The 22,402-nt window shown below is 38.3% G+C and overlaps 1 protein-coding gene across 4 annotated transcripts in view; it reads right to left on the bottom strand.

Annotated features, from left to right (window-relative positions):
* Ae2 (anion exchange protein Ae2) overlaps positions 1–22,402 on the bottom strand; it is a 201,188-nt gene that overhangs the window by 127,067 nt on the left and 51,719 nt on the right. The window contains exon 2 of one of the 4 annotated variants that reach the window (XM_083135767.1): positions 12,395–12,444. The exons of the other annotated variants lie outside the window; for them this stretch is intronic. The gene's annotated coding sequence lies outside the window, so the exon portion shown is untranslated. The remainder of the gene's footprint in view (positions 1–12,394; positions 12,445–22,402) is intronic. 4 annotated transcript variants of the gene reach the window in all.

Genomic DNA, 22,402 nt, shown 5'->3' with positions numbered 1-22,402 from the left:
TTGTACAGGGCTAAATTATGTTATTCAAATAGTTGCAGGTCAGAATTTTGTCGACAAATGAAGGCAACATGTACACAAATACTGCACGCCTTTTGAAACATCCTATAGCATAAAATTTGTAATTTATCTGCCTATCTCACCGAGGTGTTCTACGGTCGTTCCAAGTGAATTAATGAATGATATTTTTAACGAAGGGCATGGGCTTATCCTATTTCCATCTTTCGTCCCGTCAAAGTTGTGACATCTTAAAGGGGGCACGTTAAATACAAGGTGGTGCAAAAGTCATCGCCTGATTTTCTTCTTAGCTCGGGTTTTAAATTAAACAAAGAAGGTATTTTTGTGTTAACGTTTTATTGATACTTGTAAGTTTTGTGTCCTCAATCTTTAAAGATAACATCCAATAAACGATCACCATTCGAATTGATGAAAATTTGGGCTCTTTTTATAGTTTTCCATGATGTTGGAAATCTGCGGGGAAATGTTTTCAATTTAATGCTGAATATTGTCATTTAGTTGATGTAACGTTTCTGGCTTATTCACATAAACCAATGACTTCAAATATCCCCAAAGGGTAAAAATCTGGAGTTGTCAAATCGGGGGACCTGGCCGGCCATGGCAAATCACCAAAACTGAAAAGTTGTCACGCATAATTGTCACAATTCTTCCACGTTCTTGTGGGGTAAACTTATTCATTTTCGCACACAACAAATTTCGTGAGTATCTTTTAATTAACTGACAAAACACTACTGATATAAACAACAAGATGTCAAAATAAAGGTCAGTTAAATTAGGATGACGACTAATTTTTCACCACCCTTTACAAGAGCATCTAAAAAATAGTAACGATAAATAATTTTCCTACCTATGCATAGAAGCGAACTCTACTTGCTAAATCACCGCTGCAAATGGGTTAAATGAGGAAGCGCGATTTCAACTCTAAAGACTGGGAATGGCTTATGACGTCACGGAATGACAAACATCGGGCGAATTCCGGATAAGAAGCAACACCTAAACTTCTATATTCCAAAGAACCGCCCGAGGGGGAGAAGCAAATTACGCAATACGAAAGCAGCTGTGTCATTAGTTCCGGCCAGCTTTGCGTGTTTCTCCTCCCAGCCAGCCGATGGCACGCAGGTCTCGAGAGCCGAAACGAAAAGTGCTTCGGCGCTGCACGAACTCCTTTCGTGATGGTCGGCCGCGGGAGCGCACCTTGGTATGCAGAGAACCATCAAGCACAAACCATGTTCCACACGTCACCCTTCCACCATTGAGGCACGGAAGGGTTAAATGTGCAGAATTTACGCACGCAGGGTTGCCAACTCTCAAAGAAAAAGGCAAGAAGTATTATTGTAATATTGGGTTTATTATATTGATTGCTCGATCGCATTTTTGAAATCCGGATTTACAAATATCCGGTAGTGTAAAATCTTGATAAAAATAGATACTTAGATTTGTAATTAAATTTCAATCTGCCAATGCGTGGTTGCCAGTGTCAATGCCAGATAGGAAACAAGGGGTTGCTCGAAGGTTGGACATTTTGCCCGGATTTTTCGAAAAGGAAAACAGGTGAACTGTCTTCAGTTTTTTTAAAGTAAAACCCGAAAAAAAAATGGTAAAACTAGCGTATTTTTGTTTTTTGCATACGACAGATAAGGGACAATAAATAAAGAAGTGAAAAAGGGAGCCAGTGAAGGAATGATAAATTAAAAGGTGGAACACGTCAGAGAGAGAGAAAGCAAGAGAGGGAGAGAAGGAAAAATAGAAAAACAACAGAGAGAAGGAAAAAGAAAAACAGACGAGAAAGGAGAGCAAAGTAAAAAACGAGAAGGGAAAATAGAAACTAGAAACAGAAAAATACAGAGAGAAACAAGGGAAGAAAAATAGAAGAGAGAGAGGGAGGGAAGAGAGAATAGAAGGAAATAGAAAGAAGCAAGAGAGGGGGATGGGAATTAAGGTGCAAGAAAAAGAAAGAAGGAAAAGCACAAAGAAACGGAATAAAGAAGAAAATGCGTCGTGAAATGCGAAGGAAAATACAGAAAAGATGAAGTGATGAAGCAAGCACAAACAAAGAGATACTACGATTGAGAAAAGAAAAGCTAGAAAGAGAAAATGAAAACCGGAATGCAGGTACAAACAAAAGAACAAACGTACATAACAAATAGGTAGGAAATAACAAATATTTTCTTGTTCCAGGGTATCAAGTGATCCGCTCTGGGAGAGAGAATAATCATCCATTTCATCAGTTCGGCCCCATCGTCGCGATTAACCAAGAGGCAGAAAACGACCTAAATTAACCACAATACAAAGTATTCGTTTCGTTGTAAACACTGACTAAACAATGGAGCAATGGAAAACGAAATTGAGTTTTCCGGACTGCAGCATTTTTTTTTATGAGCGAAAAAACACGTAGATACGCAAACCTGTAACGATGCAATGAACATGCGCTAAAAGAAACCCTGCGTTAGTGGCATGTAATTATCGCATGCCAGAATGTAGTTTCAGCTACACTGAACAATGACCTGGTTGATTTCACTAACATGCCCTCTTCAAGAATTCAATGTGTTTGCAAAATAATTCATTTCTACTTAGAATTGTTCTCGCGCGATTTTACTAGTCAGTGTTTACGTGTAAACTCGGACAATGCCTTTGTAATTTAAATCACCATTGGTACTAATTCAGGTTGAGCGACCTTTATATAAATCAGTTTGCGTTCTTTTAAAGCATTGTTTAGTTTGTTAACGTATTTGTTATTACGTTTATCTCTATTTTTCTTACTATATCCTCTCTTTCACTCTCTTCTTACCTTCTTCCCCTATTTTTTGTCTTCTCTCTCTCCACTCTTCTCTTTTCGTAGGTTCCTCTATTTCTTTCCTTCTCCGTTTCTCTTTTCTCCTTTCCTCTTCTCTTCCTTCTTTCCTCATTCCTTTTTCTTTGTGTCTCTTCACTCTATTCCTCTTTTTTATTTCTTTTTCTCCTCACTCTTTCTATCTTTTTCCTCCTCTCTTCTTTTCCTCTTTTTTCCGTCCTTTTCTCCTCTCTTCCTCCTCCTTTCTCTCCCTCTTTTCTTTCTTTCCGTCTTTTTCTCACTTTTCTATATTTCTCTTCCTCTTTCTATTCTTTGCCTTTTCTCCTCTTTGTGTTCTTCCTCCTTTCTTACTCTCACTTTTCTTTCTCTTCCTCTCTTTTTCTATTCTTTGTCTTTCCTCATTTTTGTCTTCTTCCTTCTTTCTCCTAACTCATTTCTTTCTCTTCCTCTCTTCTTCTATTCTTTGTCTTTCCTCCTGTCTCTTCTTCCTCCTTTCTTTCTCACCCTCTGTTTTCTTTATTTACCTTCTTTCTCTTTCTCTCTCTCTCCCTCTCTCTCACACACCCTCAGAGAAAAGGAGGAAACTGAAACTCATCGTCGACCAGTCACGAATAATTGATGCTAAGAGCCCTAAAAATGGAATCCGCTTTCTGATTTCAACTAGGAATGATTTTGAGGAGCAATATGAAGTATAACTTACAAATATTAATAATGTAACTGATTTTACCCACTTTGTTAAAAGTGTGAACAATTTTACTATCTTTGCATCATTTTCAGGATCCTATTCGCCTGAAATTTCATAATGAATGTATCTTGTCACATGCTTTACGATCATTATTTCTCACACTGAAAATTTCCCCAATTTTGCAAACCAGTTTCAAAGTTGGATAGCTTACACGTAATGTACTGTAATGAGATGTGTTAGCAACCTTGAGGAAACTAACAAGATACAATTTGTATTTTTATTTGTTATTTAGCGTCGCTTTTCTTCCACTTTTCACTAATCGCAACGATGAAGATGAGTGTGATAAGCTGAAATTGATGAAGGGACAATCATAAATAACATCCAGAACATTCCGTGCGTAAATAAAGCAAATATTTCGCGCTAGTTTATCCAAGTGGGATAAACAAAACACTTATCTACACTTAGCGTGTCGTTCAGGAAAAAAAATAATTTTGGAGCCCTCGGCAATATTAAATGCGGAAACAAACGAGCTTTCGTGTATGTTCGTGTGAAGACAAGAAATACGAAAAAAATAGCTGGGGGATATATTTTTTTATATTTCACCTTGTGTATTTAAACACAGACTTTAGCTCTGTACGTCGGAGCTTTCGAAAATATAGGCTAAGCACTGATATGTAATCACCTGTTGTTCTACAATCTGGTTGCGTGTTTCACTCAAAGGTTCAAATGATAACGTGCATACGTGCAACTGCAAGTGCGTATCGAAGGGAGGTGCTGGTGGTTGCAGTCCCCCAAAAATAAAATTGTAAAAAAATATTAAAATGTGCGAAAATATGTAATATATTTTTTTAATGTAGAAAAAAACACTACATTACCTTTCTAGAGCGAGAATTTTGCTCTGGTTAATTATTCAACTTATACATAGTTACTTTTTAATATAATTAGTGTATTATCGGCTGAGAGCACTCAGAGGTCGATTCACCAAAGTTCCCTTGCTCCGTGTGTGTATAAACAAGACAGCACTGCTAGACGATTTAGTTGTGCATGTGACCGCTGTATCGTCACCGTTGCTCAACCAGGGCCGGATATATTGTTGCCGCCTCTAGACCACCAACCAAGATCAGTAGTTGATTTAATAAACAGTCGATTTGTGCCATTGGGTTGACCGCGACTAAGAGTTGTGACGACATATAGGCTGGATGGAAAGAGCCAAGAAACGTAAGGAAGAGCCCTAACTGCTTTTTAAAGATACCATTGCATCATTTACCTGGGAAGCCAAGAAAAAACATCATCCAGGAACCAGGATGAAGTAATAGAATCTCTTCTTTCGACAAAGATTTGTACAACACAGAAATTATTAACGTTTCCCAAAGTGTTCTTGTTTTTAGGGTTTTCAAACTTGGCCAACTGATATGTGTCGTTACCTTTGCGGTTGTACCTTCATCAAGCTAATATCATTTCTCCTTATCGTCGCGAAGTTGCAGAAATAAGACTTAAAATAACAATACAAAAAAAAATACGTTCATATCTGTCACGGAACTACGCGTCCTTGAACATAATCTTCACAGACAAGTGTACTCCAGAAACTGATAAGGTTCCTCGCTGTCAAGGTTGAATGATAGAACCATTGAGTACATTCCCAATAAACACCTTCCCGCCAAGAAAGTCTTGCAAAATGCACAGGCTGATAACCTGGAGCGCGTCAAATACACGAGTGAATTTTTGCTTACTTGACAGTTCTACTTTGTTTCGTTCGCTGAGAAATCAACGATAACATGCGGACATTTTCTTGCAACCTTTTCATTAAAACACAATCCGAAACAAGTGAAAGAGTTGTGCCTTGATACTAGAGTTTCTTCAGTAATCACGCTGAATTATTCACCGTCAATAACAAATAATTTTCTCCCCAAACGTGCCATGACACTTGCTTTCGTCACAGGCAGCGGGATCAAAATCAGTGTTGCCACATTCAGAATGTACAATTTTCCTTTCAAAGTTGCAAATCACAAATTTTATCAACTTTCATTGTTATTACTAGCTATAGTCGTTAATTATTACTATTTCCACCGACTCACTGAAATATTAAGATTTAATGGATGAAAATCAAGGAACAATGAAGATTGTAGCATATTGCAAAAATCAATATTTTCAACTACATTAGTTTTATACTTAATTATTACAATAGTTGCAAAAATTGATACAATAGTAGGAGCATATTAATTTTCCCAAATATTTCATTATATTTATGATATAAATTACGCGATAGAGAAAGGAAAATTATATCACACTTAAATCTGCTGGATTTCAATACGGCGAGTCATGTATCTTCAAAATTCCCTGCAAACTCAATACTTATCGTGAAAATTCCCTGTTCCCCTTTCACTACCCAAATTTCCCGGTGTCGATGGAAATTTCATGTGGCAACACTGACCACAATATGACACTATATTATGTGGCATAGAGTTCATGTAGACTAGAAAGGCGAGAAGCACAAAAGGTCCTGTAAAAGCGCAGTTTTGTAATCATTCCGGACAACCCTCGTATAAAATCCAGAGTACACAAGACATTACCTTCGACAAAGTTAACAAAACGTCAATAGTATGGCCTGACCTTGAATGCCAAGAAAACAGTAGCCTGACACAATGAAATCCAATCAACGATACTGTGTACAAAACGCTGAATTAACGACCGATACAATTCATGTGCTAACAACATAACTGCGCAATAGAATACTGAAAAAGCAATCCAGTGAACACACCGCAAAAATATTGTCGCGTAACAGTTGAATCGTAATGCTTATCAAAAGCACTAAATCGTACGGAACATTGAAGCAAATAAAATATAAATGAAATCAATTATAACTATAAGGTTGAAACGTTATGTTTAGTTTATATTTTTTATAATAAAATAAATTTCTGCCTTGGTCAGCATATCGAGTTTTTCATGAAAATCAAGTAGAAGTACAGAAAATTCAAGTTACAAGAACTAATTTCACTCCCAGGGGTGCCCACAGGGGGGTATTATGGCGTAGGCTGCGCCATCGAAATTTTTGGAGGTATTATGGCGTAGGCTGCGCCATCGAAATTTTTGGAGGTATTATGGCGTAGGCTGCGCCATCGAAATTTTGGGGGGATTTTTCCCTTCAAATAATATAAAATTCAACATTTATATTTTTTTTCGAAAATATATATATAAAGATTTTACACCTTAAATGCACCATATTTAACACATTACATGGGGAGGGGGGGGAGATATCAAACTTTTACATATTAGGCCTTAATTGACATGTGGGTTCTGGGGGGGGGGATTCTGAATTAAACTTGTGGGGGACAGTATCCAACTCCAGGTCTTCGATTATGGCGGGTGTTTTAGTTAGAGGGGGATTGAGCAATAAATTGAAGGGGATATCCAATTCTTGTGTATTGCTATTATCTTAGACTGTTGCGGAAATTCTGGTGTGGAGACGGAGAATTAATTTTTTGGAGGAGGCAATGTCCACTCTTCAATATCAACAGTAAGTCTAAAATTGATTATTAAATTTAAAGGGGGAGATAGAAAGCTTTTGATAAAGTGTCAAATCTTATTGTCAAGGGATTTCTGTAGTGGAGAGAGAGTTAGAACATTAAATTTTGGAGACTGTATTTAGCGATATGGTATCCACACGTTTTCGACCCCGAACGTGCCAAAGGAGCAGCTCGAAAATACTAAGAAAGTACTGATATCCTATTAAATTAATGTTCTTGAAAGCCTGCAAAGAAATGGATGGAAAAATTTTCTTTCTCGTTTCGCTCGCAATCATGTTTTCCTAGGATGCGTGTTTGGCGCTTGAATGAGGTGAATGTGAAGTTTTTATACTATAGCTGGATTACAAGACAAGCTATATTCTCGATTATGATCAAAGATTTTAGGGATGGTCTTGAGTGATGGGTACCCCTGTTTAGGGAGGAGGGGCAGATCAAGTATAGTGTTCAGTAAAGCTAAGGAAAAGTTACTTTCGGTAGACACGCTGTCGTAATTAAATACTTTGTGTGAATTACGATATGGTTTGAGGGAGCGAATGATATGATTCTTTTTGGGGTGAGGAAGCATAACATGATTTGGGGGGGGTATCAGCACCCCTGTTCACTCCATGCCTATTAATAATCTCCAAATTCGTACGATATAAAACCACGTGAAATTCAAAAGTAAACAAATTTACTCGTACACGTTTAAAATCAAATTATGTAAATTCGATCCTTGAAGGGAATTTCAGTGGACCTGCTGGGCGAGGCATTGTGTTTGGTGCCGTTAAGTTTAGTAAAATGGGTTAACTAACTCACTCTTTAGCCTTCTTAAACCCGAAGATTTATAGCTGCATCAACACAAGCCTTCCATCTCTCCCTATCTTGAACAAGATCAGTCCACCCTTTTCCATACCTACCGGTTTCCTTTAGGTCCATCTCAACGTTATCCCTCCATCTTCGTCTTGGCCGTCCTACAGGTCTCTTACCATCAGGTTTCCCAACAAGAATCCTGTAAACTCTTACTTCCTCTCTGCTTCATACCACATGGCTTGCTCACCTAAGTTGATTGATTGATTTGCTTTATTTGTACTTCGCCTTTTGTGCCACTTTTGGCTAATTTGCGAAGATGGGGATGAGTGGTGATATGATGAAATTGATGAATGGACACTCGCAAACCTCCATGCCCAGGCCCGAATTCGAACCCGGGACCCTGGCGTCGTAGCGCGATGTGATAACCATGCTGCCACCTAAGTCTTCAAATGAGTTAACACAATTAACTTTTCGTAAGTAGACACTCATTAATAATTCTCTTTGTAAAGGACAACGGATAAAGAAAATTTGAAATTAAACTTGCCTGAGGAACAACATTGAATCTTATAGATATACAAGCTTGACGGTAGACTGAGAAACAGGTTTGTCTTCATGAGGAGAAAAAAAAATAAACATACGAACACAATATTTCCAAATGTAAAATCACATTGCTAGTGACTCACTGGAAAGAAATCCAAAATTGACTTCTGAAATAATTGGAACTGAGTGTATGGAAAGTCCCAACAAACATCTAGAACAACAGGCTGTTACAGCCAAAGGGTGCCTGATCTTTGATCAGCATGTTGAATAAGTATTATTATTATGCCTCAAAACGCATAAATTGGGATTATTATCGTTCAGTTTTTGTTTTATTTAGTATCACGAGCAAATATGATATGTATGTATGAAAAGCACTAAGTAGGACTGATTTTGATTTGATTTTTGTTATTTTACTTCACTTTCCTAATCTCGACGATGAGGATGAGTAATGATACGATGAAATTAATGAAGGGACACTCACAATGAACACTCATGTCTGGATTCGAACCCGGGACGGGATCTCTGCCCAATTAGAAGATACGTAAAAGACCGTCGAAACATTAGTAACAAAACAAAACGCAGCAAAAAACTTCACTCACTTTCAATGAACGGATTGGGATTATGATCATCACAATCCTTAGAGGTAAGCAATGCAAATTCAACATGCTTATAGCATCATAATGAATATTCCTTGTTCGTTTGACACTCATTTGAATAAATACGAACTAGGTCTGTCCTTGGGATATACAGCTAGTTTCATCCTTGACAGTTTGGTTTCCCCTAACTTGTTTCTGTAGGTTTGAACTGCAACTCTCTCTACCAAGCGAGCAAACTGATTTATTTCACATGACGTAAATTTTACAATGTAGTTGTATCGTTCTAGGTACATGAGTACCTTTCTTCGACACCAGAAAATTATTGCCAATATTGTCTCCATTGAATAAACACATTTTTAAATGTCTTCAAGCACGTACGTGTTCTAGATTTGGAAGTAAACATGTATTGCCACAATATCGATGACTAACCTTGTAACATGTGAAAACGCAGTACCCCCTTTTAAAATAATAATAATAGTGCATGTGACACTTAAGTTACGTATACATTTACCAAGCATGGTGAATCTTTTTTCATTCAAATGAGACCTAAGAACTGCACGCGTGAGATAAATTGCCAACATTTTTCAAATCAATGACAGCCTCAAGCGAGAAGACAAGTTCACACGAGCGTCCTTCCATACCCACTGAAGGCACACAGTGGTTCAGTTTCCACCTTAATCTGTAGTTCCAGTTTTTTCTTTCTATCTATGCGTAGATTTCTTTCACTTTTAGCTACTTGTGACTATGATTATGAATAGTTATGGGTAAAATTGATAAAGGGACACTCATGCCCAGGCTGAACATCGAACCTTAAACCTCGTTACGAAATAAAGTCAAAATTGATTAAATGTATTGTAATGTGTCTTGTTAAAACGTTGCACTCTCTATTTGGATATTTTGCTCAATCATGTTCTGTTCTTTATCACTTAGCGTAACTAAACGAGGTTACTTGATCATTCCAAGTTCTTACTATACTTAATGTCAATGTTGTTTTGAAGTAAATGTTGCATACTAATAAAACTAGGCTTTGGATAAGAGACAGTCTGTCACTGAACACACTCACGGAAAGTGGTTGTTGGAAAAGAAAATCAGACATGAATGGATAATAATAGTATTTTAATACAATTAATTGCCTTCACGCTTTAAAAAAAAATAAAACGTCTAGCAGGCAGTTCATCTGGCCGTAAATCATTCTCTACGTGGTGATTCACAAAGCATTTTACATCGTGTTCCTAGAACCAGTTACCCAATGGCTTTTCTGGGTAGACGTTATTTATGCCCAGAAGTTTTTAGGTCAAGGGGAAGAAAAAATTATGTACCTCTGTTATACATTTTAAACTTTCAGACCGCAACGTACAAGCCTTGTGAGCAGATATCATGACCTTACTTAATATCCATATAAAAACAGAGCACGTTGAAACCCACGCAAGAACAACTAATGTGTAATAGATGTTAATGAATCTAACCTTGCGATGTAACAATACTTTCATTCAAGCAGAAAAAAGTCTGCTTGATTAGATATTTTCTTGATTTACGCTTGCACGTATTTAACAATCGACACAGTAGATAAAAGTAACATGTCTCGAACCAAATCAACATTTCGATTTTGACAATGCCGACATATCGGCAAACGGAACACCGGTTTTCCCTCATTAGCACATTTTATTACTCTTATAATTCGGAATTCACGTGTCTACTATTACAAAATATATTATTTATTGCTGGCCTAATTCTGTTGATTGAGTACATATACAGTTTTTACATGTAATTTTCAATGCTCAAATTACAAACTTTAACGTTTCTATATCAAATTACCAAATAATAATAAAGTATTAGAATAAAATAATGACAGATTTTCATCTTTCATAGATTTAGTTGAAATCTTCGAGGGTGGACAAACATGTCGAAAGGTTGACTCGAGTTCAAATCCCACCTTGGCCCTGGGTGAGTTTTCCTTTTTATTTTCGTCTAATCAATGTTGATCATCGTCGTCGCGATTAGCCAAAATTAGCAGAAAAAGCGACGTGCAATATACTACAGCTTACAGAATTGCATAGTATCTTGTATTTTGGTATCGCCAATTAATTCTCCGAGTTTAAAAAGAATACAAGAGATGTGATTTAACTTACTTTGATGTAAGAATTCCACATCAGTGGAACTGTACAACCACATAACCTTACGCCGAATAAATATAAGTGAGATTAATGACCACCGGAATCTCAAACAATTCTAATGTTTTTTGGTTAGTGAATATAAAACACATCTTGCAGTTGTGATAAATGAGCTCTCAAAGTGTAAGTGTGACTGGATAGGTTGGGGGCGAGCGGAGAATGGTTGAAATCCTTGAAGAGTGATCTGAGGATTGGAACATCCACCACGCCCCGACACTGGATAACTTTCAGGTTTTAAACATGCAAAGTACATAAGCGCTTTGGTATATAAATAAACGCAACGTACGAGTTTCTAACTGATAAAAAGCCTGGCGAGTGATCAAGGAGCACGTTCATTACACAGAAATTTCAATTCTTGTCTTACTGAACAGTTATTACTATTGTGTAGCATGGGTGCCCATAGAAAACTGAAATGTTTAGTTAAAAGCAGGAGAATGGAAGAGAAAAAGAAAGAATGAGAATGGAAGGGAAAACTAAAGAAGAGAGAATGAGAATGGAAAGAGAAAAATAATGGAAGAGGGACAGAATGAATGAGAAAGACTTGGACATTGAAAGGAAAAGACTTGACATTGAAAGGAAAAGACTTGACATTGAAAGGAAAAGACTTGAGAATGAAAGAGGAAGGCGGAGAAACGCAATAAATAAGAGAAAGAAAAGCGGGAAAAGCGTAAAAAAGAAAAGGGGAGAAGGAGGTATTAAATCAAATGATCGACAGAAAGATTCTAGCACTGAAAGTTTAACTGACAGTTCTTACACAGGCAAAGGCATAGAAATGAAAGAAAGAAAGAAGAGTACATTAAAAAAAAAATCCTTTTTCGCGGGAGATCAAGTGCACCCCCCCCCCCCTTCCTGTGAGAATCGATGCTAAAAACAGGGTGTAACCAAAGATTACTGGTTGAAGATTATTCACAGTAGCTGTAGTGAAGATGTCACAAGCGGTTTAATCAATCTGCTATCTTCCAAGGCCATGCGCTAGTTGTTCTCCAACCCCCCCCCCCCCCCCCCCAGAACATGCGGGAGAAATTTATTGAGAGAAAAATATTGGTACGTCCTTGGATATATCAGTTTCATATAAACACAGTTGTGTCTCCCCAAGCAAAATCAAACTTATAACGGTCCCAAAAAATCAATTTCCACAACTTTAACTGTTCTTTCTCTCATTGAATGTGTACCTCTATAATGAACTCAGTTTGCTGCCGAACATCTTACTTGATGTCGTCATTGTATAAACACTACTGCAATCACCCCTCCCCCTTCTCTATAACTTATAAGGTGTGGCTTACCAGATTAGATACGAAGTTGTGGCTCTAATCTTCCAGCTGAAGCAACATACCTGCCAGAAAAGAAGAAAACGTTTTACAATAAGAATGTGGCAGGATTACAGTGACGTGCACTGAGGAGTAGCTAGTCTAGCAGAGATAGATCAATCAATCTCACATCTCAAATTATATTCAAATCACAATATTTATTGTCTTGTTAAAGCCACCACAGCTCATACGCAACACTTTCTTTTCCACGCACTTCTCGTCCATCGGTGTTCTCCGCGGGCAAAGCTGGCTGGATACCCTAGCTCGCTCTTCTTCAGCCAGGCCAGTTTCCAGGTAGAAACGGCCGGCCCAAGGAAAAGGAAGATTTCTACCTCTACTTCCCTTGCCCCCACGCACCCCGCTGCAATGGTTGAAAGCCCAGGCTTTCAGGTCCCCCAGTCTATCTCCTATAGGACAGATAGGGGATTGGTTTCTCATAATTTTTTTGTAAATCCTCTAAAGAACACAGGGTAGAATTTTCTGCAGTACTTATGTTCTCTGTATTTACACAACCTTTTACACGTTGTACAATATGTGTGTATGTATAATATGGGATGTAGTTTTATTATTTATAAAATGGGAACGTGTTATGTGCAGACAATAATGTTATGCTTTTTCTTTTTTTCCTTTTCAAATATGGAATATATAATGATTAAATTACAAATATGTGCTCAATCTCTCTCTGACTCTCGTTTTAGTAGTGTTTTATTTAAATATACTAATATATTGGCCTGTAACAGTCATAAATACGGATGTATTTATTTGGGCAAGAGAACGCGGGTTCATATTGTTGTTGGTTTGGTTTATTTTACTTCGCTTTTCTGCCACATTTGGTTATCGCGAAAATGAGGATTGAGTGATGATGTGATGAAATTGGTGAAGGGACCTCATATGAACAATCCAGGCCAGGATTCGAATCCGTGATGAGTGCGCATTCTTATCCTGTGTTGCAGTGAATAATGAAATAATTTGGAATGAAAAATGTATCTCAGAACTCAAAAAGTCAAATGAATATCATTGAAGAAACTACAAAAAAGTGGGTTGTGTTTTGTTTCCTGTCACCAAATCAACCAAGCGCGGGGGAGTGGTTATCACAGCGCGCTACGACACCAGGCGTTCCGGGTTCGAACCCCGACTCGGGCATGGGCGTTCCCTGTGCTCGTTCCCTTCATCAGTTTCATCGTATCATCTTCACAATTTACCAAATGTGACAAAAAAGCGACGCTAAGTAACAAAAATGAAATCAAATCATTGATTGATTGCTCAAATTGGTTTATTTTACTTCGCTTTTCCGCCACCTTTGGTACAACAAAATAGATGAAGGAAAACACACAAAGAACACAAATGGCCAATCCGAGATTCGAACCCAGGATCTCTGGCTTAGAGTCAAATCAAATAGTTTTTTTATTTTCGAATGTGGGTGGGGGTTACGTGTACTTTTTTCTAGTACTCATTCATAATTTTGCAATCTTTTCCTGTTATTGACATTCTTCTTTTTTGAAGGAATACTGGCCCTAAAGGGAGGAGGGGTGTGACTTACACCAACCCCCCCCCCCCTTGAGCACGCCACTGACTGCTACCCCAAGTGTCGACGTCACCGCACGTCACTGCAGGATTATACTACGTACATAGTATCTACGCTTGACTTTGTTAATTCACTGTTCCGGCAATTACTAGTAAAAAAAATTCTGCATTCATTGCCTCAAATTTAAGTCGAAGAGTGACCGTTTCGCACCATGGACGTCAGCAGGATTTTTTCCAGGAAGGGGCAAGGAAGGTATTTTTCTCCAGGATAGGGGCAAACATGGCACATTTTCCAAAAAAAACAACAAAAAAAACATTCCTTAAATTTGAATTTATGGTGTTCACGCAATAATTAAAACATATTATTGTGGCTAAAATGAAATTATATGTGCGAAATAAATAATTTTTGGTTGACTTTCATTCTCCATGGGGGGGGAGCACGGCCCCCTTGCCCCACCCCCTCCCGGACGCCCATGGGTAGGCATTTATTTCGATGTCGTCGGATGGGAACTGCTACTGAAAAAAGGGGGTTCAGGGAGTCCGGAACCCCCCTAAATACTTACCAAGTACCAAATTAATGAAAATTTTCTTTTTTGCCTTTGTTGTATTACTATAATCGATGGTTATTTATTTTCTATGAACTTGGAAGGCAAGGATTATTATATTGGAATCATACTTCTTTGAAGGACAATACCAAATATCATTTATGCACGTTACTTCTTAATCAGGAACATTCATTTTTATTATTCAATAAATATTCAATTCTTTATCAATTTGACATTAATTCCGTTGTTTTTATACAAATTTGGAGATCTTATGTACACGCAAACTAGATAATAAATATATGCTGTTATATTTATATTCCTACACCATCTTTTTAAGTTTATTTAATTTAATTATAATTTAATAATTATTATTATTATTATTATTTCTGGGACACTTGGTTCGGTCCCCTCCCCCCGAAATATATTTCTAGATACGTGCCTGACGAGAGCGTATGAATTTCTTCCCACGTTGATTAAGATGAATACAACCTGTAAAAAAGATGAATAATTATAATTATTTGTAGACTCCCATGTATTCCTTATGGACAAACAACTTCAAGTTACGGCTAATCAAATGGAAGTTTCGACTTTTCCTAACACAAGCAAAATCTTCAACCTGTCTTGTTCCCGCTGATGTGCTTTTCTGCAACATCGGAACTTTCATATTCCCATGAGAAAAAGTAAAACAATACTTCCATAAGCGTAATGCTAAGTTTTCTCACCCCCACCCTCGCTCCTACAAACATCCAGTGCACATACCTTTTTCCCCAGCTTGCCGGGGGAGATTTGGTGTAGTAGTAGTAGTTTCGAGTTCTCGCAACTGGCTGGACGTGGAAACTGTTCCTCGTGCGAGATAATGGCGCGGATCGCGCTATCAAAATTTTGTGGAGTGCGAGGGGTCACTTGTTCCGTCAAATATTATAGTAAGTACATATTTTTTCTAAAGTATATGCAAAAAGTGCTGGAAGTGGGGGGTGGTATCCTCCAGATAGCAAAATTTTTGCATAGCAAGGCCCCCCCCCCCCCCAGCTGTCTCACCGTCACCATGTTTAACCATAGAAGCATCCCCCAGCTAGCATAAATGTTCAACCAAACATCCCAGCTAGAATTTTCCACTTCAAAGGCACAATGTTGCAATATGTGCGATGTAGCGGAGGGAAGGGAAATCAGGATATATTTCCTTATAAATTCATTTACTTTATCTGGTTTCAAGTCACTTTTGCAACTATTTACTATGTGTCGCCCCTGTCAATACATGCTTTTTCAAGCAAAAAACTATTCAATCTGTATTGTATTAATCTATGTTGGAATCTTTTCTTTAAAAATGTGTTATTGTTAATGTTACAATAGGTAATGAATTGTTTAACTTAAATCAGGAAAAATGATGAAACTATGGAAATATTAAACAACTATGTAGTAACCATGGTAAATTGTAAACAAAATTATGATATAAAAGAGCTAGACTTTTGTAAGCCTACGGGACATTCTCCTGGTTGCCGAAAGGCTGATGGTTCAGGGGACGTTGGGTAATATCTTGCTTCAATCTTCGGATTGGCTGGTGTACTTGTACTCCTTTTGGCAGATATTCCACAAACCCAACTCTGAATAAGGCGTTCTCCTGCATCATCAAAAAGACCAGGGTTATAAACTTCGGTACAACTAATAGGTTTAGGCCTACAAGTTGTATCGGGTGAACTGTCTGTTTGAAAAAGTGTTTGTATAACATCGGAAGTATAAATAAATCTTCGAGTAAAAGATCTTAAGGATCTTTCATTTCAAAGCTACATAGGTAATAATTTGAAAATAAATCCTGCACCACAGACCTCGCCAGGGCTTGGTCCTACTAACCCTTAGAAGCCTCTGAGAAGTCCGATAAAAGGGTTGTAACAGACTAACATAAAGCCGTAAAGGCAGAAGGTGCGTGTCAACTATTTAATCTGTTAGATTAAGAAAATTAAGAATTTAGAGGGGGCAGATCAAGTAAAGTATTCAGTAAAAAAAAATACCTTTAGCAATAGGATAGTAGTAGACGGTATATATAATGATCTGGGGGATGCACTAATGACCTTCGGGGGGGATTGGCACCCTTGTTAAAGGGTTTATGTTGGATGCACTGAAAACAGATCTGGGGGCATGCGGGGGAGAATGGTAAGAATGTGTACGTGTGTCAACTGACAGAGAAAGAGTAACAGTTCTTGTTTATGTGTTATTTCCGCCAGTTGTACCGTAGAAGACGAAACTGAAATTGTTCAAGTATCGTGTAGGCAGTGCTTTCCAAAGCGTGCGCCGCGAAATGTTCCAATATTTTCACTGAAATGACAATTATTCCAAATATGTGCTTATTGGTAGTTTTTTTACAAATAAAATATTTCTGAATTTCAAACATGTATTTATTTTTTAACTTCAGGCAAGCAACCTAACCACACTAACTGAGCGTCGGAAGTGCTAGATAGGATTGACATACATTCTGACTTGGGCACCGCGGAAAAATCTTGAAACGGCAAGGGCCCCTTGAAGCGAAGAACCTTGGGAGCCCCTGGTGTATAGAAAAAAAGGTTTGACCTTAGACGTTCATAAATGTGGGCTATTTTCTACATAGAATACATCAACTTAGAAGTTGAGGTCTTCGCTGAATCACTAAAGTTTTTTAGTCTTGTTTTCCTTCAAATACCCAATTATATCCGTACACCAATGGTACTAGACAAAATTTCAGTTTCGTCCTTGCGAATTGTGAATGTTCCAACTGATATTCACGATTTTCGATAAAACAATGAACAGGCGAAATATCAGTCGCACTGTTCTACGACTGAATCTCAGTTGTAATTGTGATTGTGATTTATGAATCACAGTGATAAAATCACAGTTCTGTCGTTTTGTCTGACATCAATACACAGAAGTCGCAGTGCAGCGAGTTTCGTGGTTGGCTGAAATGGAAGCGGTCAAGCGGATGCAACGTCGCTCTCGGACGGAACGAGGAATCCTCAGCTACTGGCACCGGCATTTTGGAGAGAGCGTGTGTTGAGTCACAAAGAGGGGAAACAATCCCAAACTTCCCTATACGATTGGGTGCAGGCTTCCTTTAGACGAAGTAGTTACACAATCTCCCTCCGACTGTAAATTTCGAGGCAGTAATTTCTGAAATGTAATGTTTTCTAATTTACTAGTTCTTTCCCGGACACCCTGTATCCCTGAAGTAGGTCGAATTGTTACCACTTCTACATAGAAAACAAAAATATCAAAAGTAGAAAATCAGAATGTACATTATTCGATAGGTTTGTCAAAGGTGCCGTGGCGAGATATATTGCAAGGGCGATATGATCGTAATTGGGTTATGGGATATTTTTTTTTTATTCGGGGATCCAGAGTGTTGAGTGATCTTGCTATAAGATCCGGGAGTCCTGGCCTGGTCATTTCTTTTCAATTTACTCTATTCATTATCATCACATTTAGTCTGAAGATGATGAAATGCTACGTAAAAAGAAAGCTTCAAAGTTAGGAGCCTCACTTTCCACTTCACTCGACACAATTTTTATAAATTCAGGACGAACAGTAAGTTTATGAGACCCTCCAACTCAGGCCCGTAGCCAGAATTGATCTCCAGGGGGGGCTCACGGGTTATCAGGGGGGGAACTTTGTAAATCAAGTCCATTTTTCAAAAGTTTAACAATGTTAAATGAAGGTAAATTAGATGTATGTGTGGGGAGGAGGGGTCATTAAGTTACATAAAGTTTAGAAACATCACACAAATACTACATTTTTCTATATCATTTAAAATATCACTTAAAGTGTTAATTGGCTGCTACTGAAATTATCCCTTACTACACATCCCATACGTTTGATGATACAGATATTTATATTACACAGAAAAAGATGGACAATATTCAATCATAGGGTCTACTGTACATTCCACTCCCCGGCCGAAACAATAAAACTCCCCTTCGTTCCCAAAACTTGGGAGCTAGTCAACCTTTGACGCAGATGCGGAGGGAATTTGCATAATTACATCAAAGTCACAGATTTCTGTATAAATGGGAGGTTGCAACAGGGGCAACGAACTTTCTGAAGTCTAGAGAAGAGAAATCTCCTAAATACTTGCCACTGCTTAAGACTTCTTATAAATAAGATGAGCAAATGTAATAGCTGTTGTTCATGCTCCCTGAATTTATCCTTCATCAAAGTTGTGAGCAAAATAATATCTGCTGTCTACATTTTCACTTTTCACTGCAAACAAATTACACAAAATAGCTTTACCTAATGTCAAGGGGGCTGACTGTATTTCCAGGGGGGGCTGAGCCCCCTTGGCCCCTGCCTGCTCCAATTTCTGGGAAAGCCTCTATGCAAGTATACAATCCATTCTCGTGGAGCGTGTATTCTAGGCTAGCTCTGCTATCTGTGAAGCCTGAAGGCCAGAGACAGACTAATATAATAAAGACAAATCTATTCGAAATTGGAAATAAAATTGTTCATTTCGATGAGAAGATAAATTGTGATTCTCGAGTTGGCAACCTCATTTCTTAGGAGTTTGCAACCTGACTGCCTTTTGGCATGGGAACGCGGCTTCCTTGAAGACGCTGATAAGGATGAATGTGGGTGTGTGTAACCACTTGTACACTGCTTTTTACGCGGCCCGTGTCTTCTTCCTTCCTCCATACAGCCTACCCTGAATGAAGAACAATAAAATAGCAAGACTCACTCAACTACATAAAATGTTTTACATTGTATGAACTGAACTACCTTGCAAGCATAAAGAAACACCCATACTCCGAATGGAAGACGAACTCTCTATTCTCTACGCTATAAGAACGAGTCAGCGTAAACAAATACACGTGACTTCTGAGAAATACTACTGGTGGTTCGAATTGCAGCTGCGCAGAACACCTGCGCGTGGGATAACAGTGCACCTCACTTGACGATAAAGCTACACTACTCAACGTAGCTGCTATGAAGTTGTGTACCTTGCTTTGTGAGCTGTGCAGCTACGACCAGTACATTCATGAGCTAAATAACATCAGTAACACAGAAGAAAGAAACTACATTTATTGCGAGTAACGTGGTTTTGTCAACATTAACTTCATTCTTGCTGTGGATGGAGAATAATTGCAAAATCATAGGTCGCAACTGGAGGCACTGCTTATAGGAAAATAGGTTTTTGTATCTAGTAAGAAATTAAAAAAATGCTTGAAGGTCAAATAAAAAAAACACGCAACACTAACCCACCCCAACATTTCTAAGCTGTTTATGTTCAGTCAGCGAACTTTATATATAATCAATCCCCTCTCCCTTTTACCTACGCCTCTGCGATATGAATAGCAAGCAAGCAACCCATTGTCGTACACAGGACAAATTCCAGAGAACAAGAGGTGAATGCGAAAACTGGATCGCATTACGATAACATCAAAAACTCGTGCGTAATAACACCCTTGGGAAGTTGTAATCACATGCTTGCTTCGCAATTTTCTTCCTATCGGACTCGAGGCGTGAACAACATGTTCTCGCTGGGAAGTCAAAAGGCCACGTGTTCTCTTGCAAGCTATGAAGGCGTGGCCGCGTCATAACAGGCCCCTAGGCAAGGAATGCGAACCCGGAGCCATGGAAGAAGGAAGAATGAATGAGTTTTGTGCTCGCAACACTAGAAGAGTGTTTCAATGGTGTATTCTCCCTGTTACCGCTTTTCCTGCCAGAAAACCAACTTCTCATATTTTTCTTTACACATTTAGATGTAATATGTGAGAAATCACTCATTATGTATTATGCAAACTATTAAAATAACCTTCTAAAGAATTTAAAAGACTGGTTTATGTACACCAGTGATCATTCTTTGTTCCTTTCGGTTTCTCTGCCGCGCCTACAATTGCTGAGGTAAACCAGATCAGTCACTGGTGTTCTTTAACTTGAGACTGAGCTGGTCCTATACCTCACCTCGTGGTACACCCTACGGCGAAAGAAACAGTAGGCGAATTGTCCACCAACATTTTCATTCGGTCTGTATTACACAATGTGATGACAATGAATTGAAATAATGACGTCAATAAGCAGAGAACAATGCCTACTTCGAACCAACATTGTTTCATTCCTTAAAACAACAAGATGTAGAATAAGAAGTAATTAAAATAGCGGTAGACAATTTACCATCATCTTTGCCGTTGACTGTACTCAGTGGCGTACGCAAGGGGGGGGTTACCGGGTTTAACCCCCCCCCTTGAGCTTTTGAAATATTATGGAAAATGCTATAGAAAAATTAAAAATGGCTAATTTATCACAGTCAAAGATCTGCGACAGTAATAATAATAATAATAATAATAATAATTTGAATTATTATTCCCATGTAGCATGAAGAAAAACACAACATTCCAAACACAATCTAAGCGGCCGCAAAGTTCAATTTTGCAATTTTTTTTTGCAAAGAGTCGCGCAGTGACTCTCGCGAGAATTGTGAAAATTCCTTGCTTCGTCGCAGTGTGCCGACCTTATTGCAAACCTTCTTCCCGGTACTGATTTCACATCCCCTTGTGAACTCTCAAGTGATGCTGAGTCTACATCCACATCATTACATAATGTTGAAGAAGTGCTTTGACAATCACCTAGAAGTGATAAATATGTTGGAATGTCTATAAACTTACTTTTCAACGAAAACATAGACTCAGTGGAATTTGGCAACATGTATTCTCGCGCTTCATCATCATCCTGGGCGAGTTCCATAGGTAAAGGTAATGTAAATTCCCCCGTGCATATAGCACCGTTCCATGAAGGCACACGTAGTGGTGTGATGGGCCCCAAAGATTCTCGATCTCGAACTATTTTGCAGGTGATGTGATCAGCACCATGCTCCGGCAGTCTTCATCCCCCAGGGTTGCTATGAGGCTGGGTGCGGAGACAAGGCTGGATAAATTCCAACCAATTCCGGGAATCGAACCAGGATCTTCCACGAAGTTGTCAGACTAGACCAGCGCGGTTCCTTGAATGAGTTTCATATTTCGATTATTTCAACAAATTTAATATATTTGCTTGTTTTTATGAATTTTCTTCACAGTTAAAATGTCTCACTTATCATATACAACCGTTGACTAGACAATTATTTTGTAACAAAGAAACAAAAAAAAATGTAATTTTGTTCTATTTCTTTCATAAATAGCAGCTGCATTAGTAGTAATTATTAGTAGTAATTAAATTAATTAATTAATTATAATAATTATTAATTAATTCATTATTATTAATTAAAGTATAATAAAACAATGGTAATTTGAATTTGTAGAAAGTTTTCTAAATAACACCCCCCTTGATGAAATCCTGCGTACGCTACTGACTGTACTACCGCTGAAGACAGCGCGTGCTTTGTTCTCTTTCATTCAATAATAGCTCACCGTTCCCTTTGCGAGGGCAATATGAAAACTTGGTTGCCACATTCATAGCGAAGAGGAGGGGAAGGCCACACAGCAAGGAATATAGAAGGCCACACAGATCGCGAGAGGAAAATAATTTGTCCAGATTCGTACAACACGGTACGGCCAGTCGCATACATTTGGCAACAACGGGCCGCAGACGACAGATCATTTCTTGGCGGAAGCTGTACCAGGGTAAACTGTGTAGCCCGAAAAAATATTATCCATAAATATTGAGAATGCGCCGAAAATGTTTGCAAAATACTGACGAGCTCCACCAGCTGAATGCAGTCTGGTTGCTTTTTTTTTTTTTTTTTTTTTTTCTGCTCGTGCATCATGCTGTAGCAGTAATAGAAAGGCAATAAATGAATCACCTTCCGACACAAAGTATATCCATGGCTTGTGAGAAAAATGGACTATGCCAGGAGTGGTAGTCTGCTAGACCATGTGCAAAAGGATACAAAAGGGGGAGGTTAGAAAATTAGCGGAGAGATGTACGGAAGGAGATGTACAGGGTGACTTACAGGCAAGTGGGT

This window comes from Lepisma saccharinum, chromosome 14 (genome assembly GCF_977018435.1).
Source record: "Lepisma saccharinum chromosome 14, izLepSacc3.1, whole genome shotgun sequence".
In the NCBI taxonomy this organism is placed as follows: domain Eukaryota; kingdom Metazoa; phylum Arthropoda; class Insecta; order Zygentoma; family Lepismatidae; genus Lepisma; species Lepisma saccharinum.
Note: the sequence above shows the minus strand (reverse complement) of the source record. Positions and strands in the feature narration are given on the sequence as shown.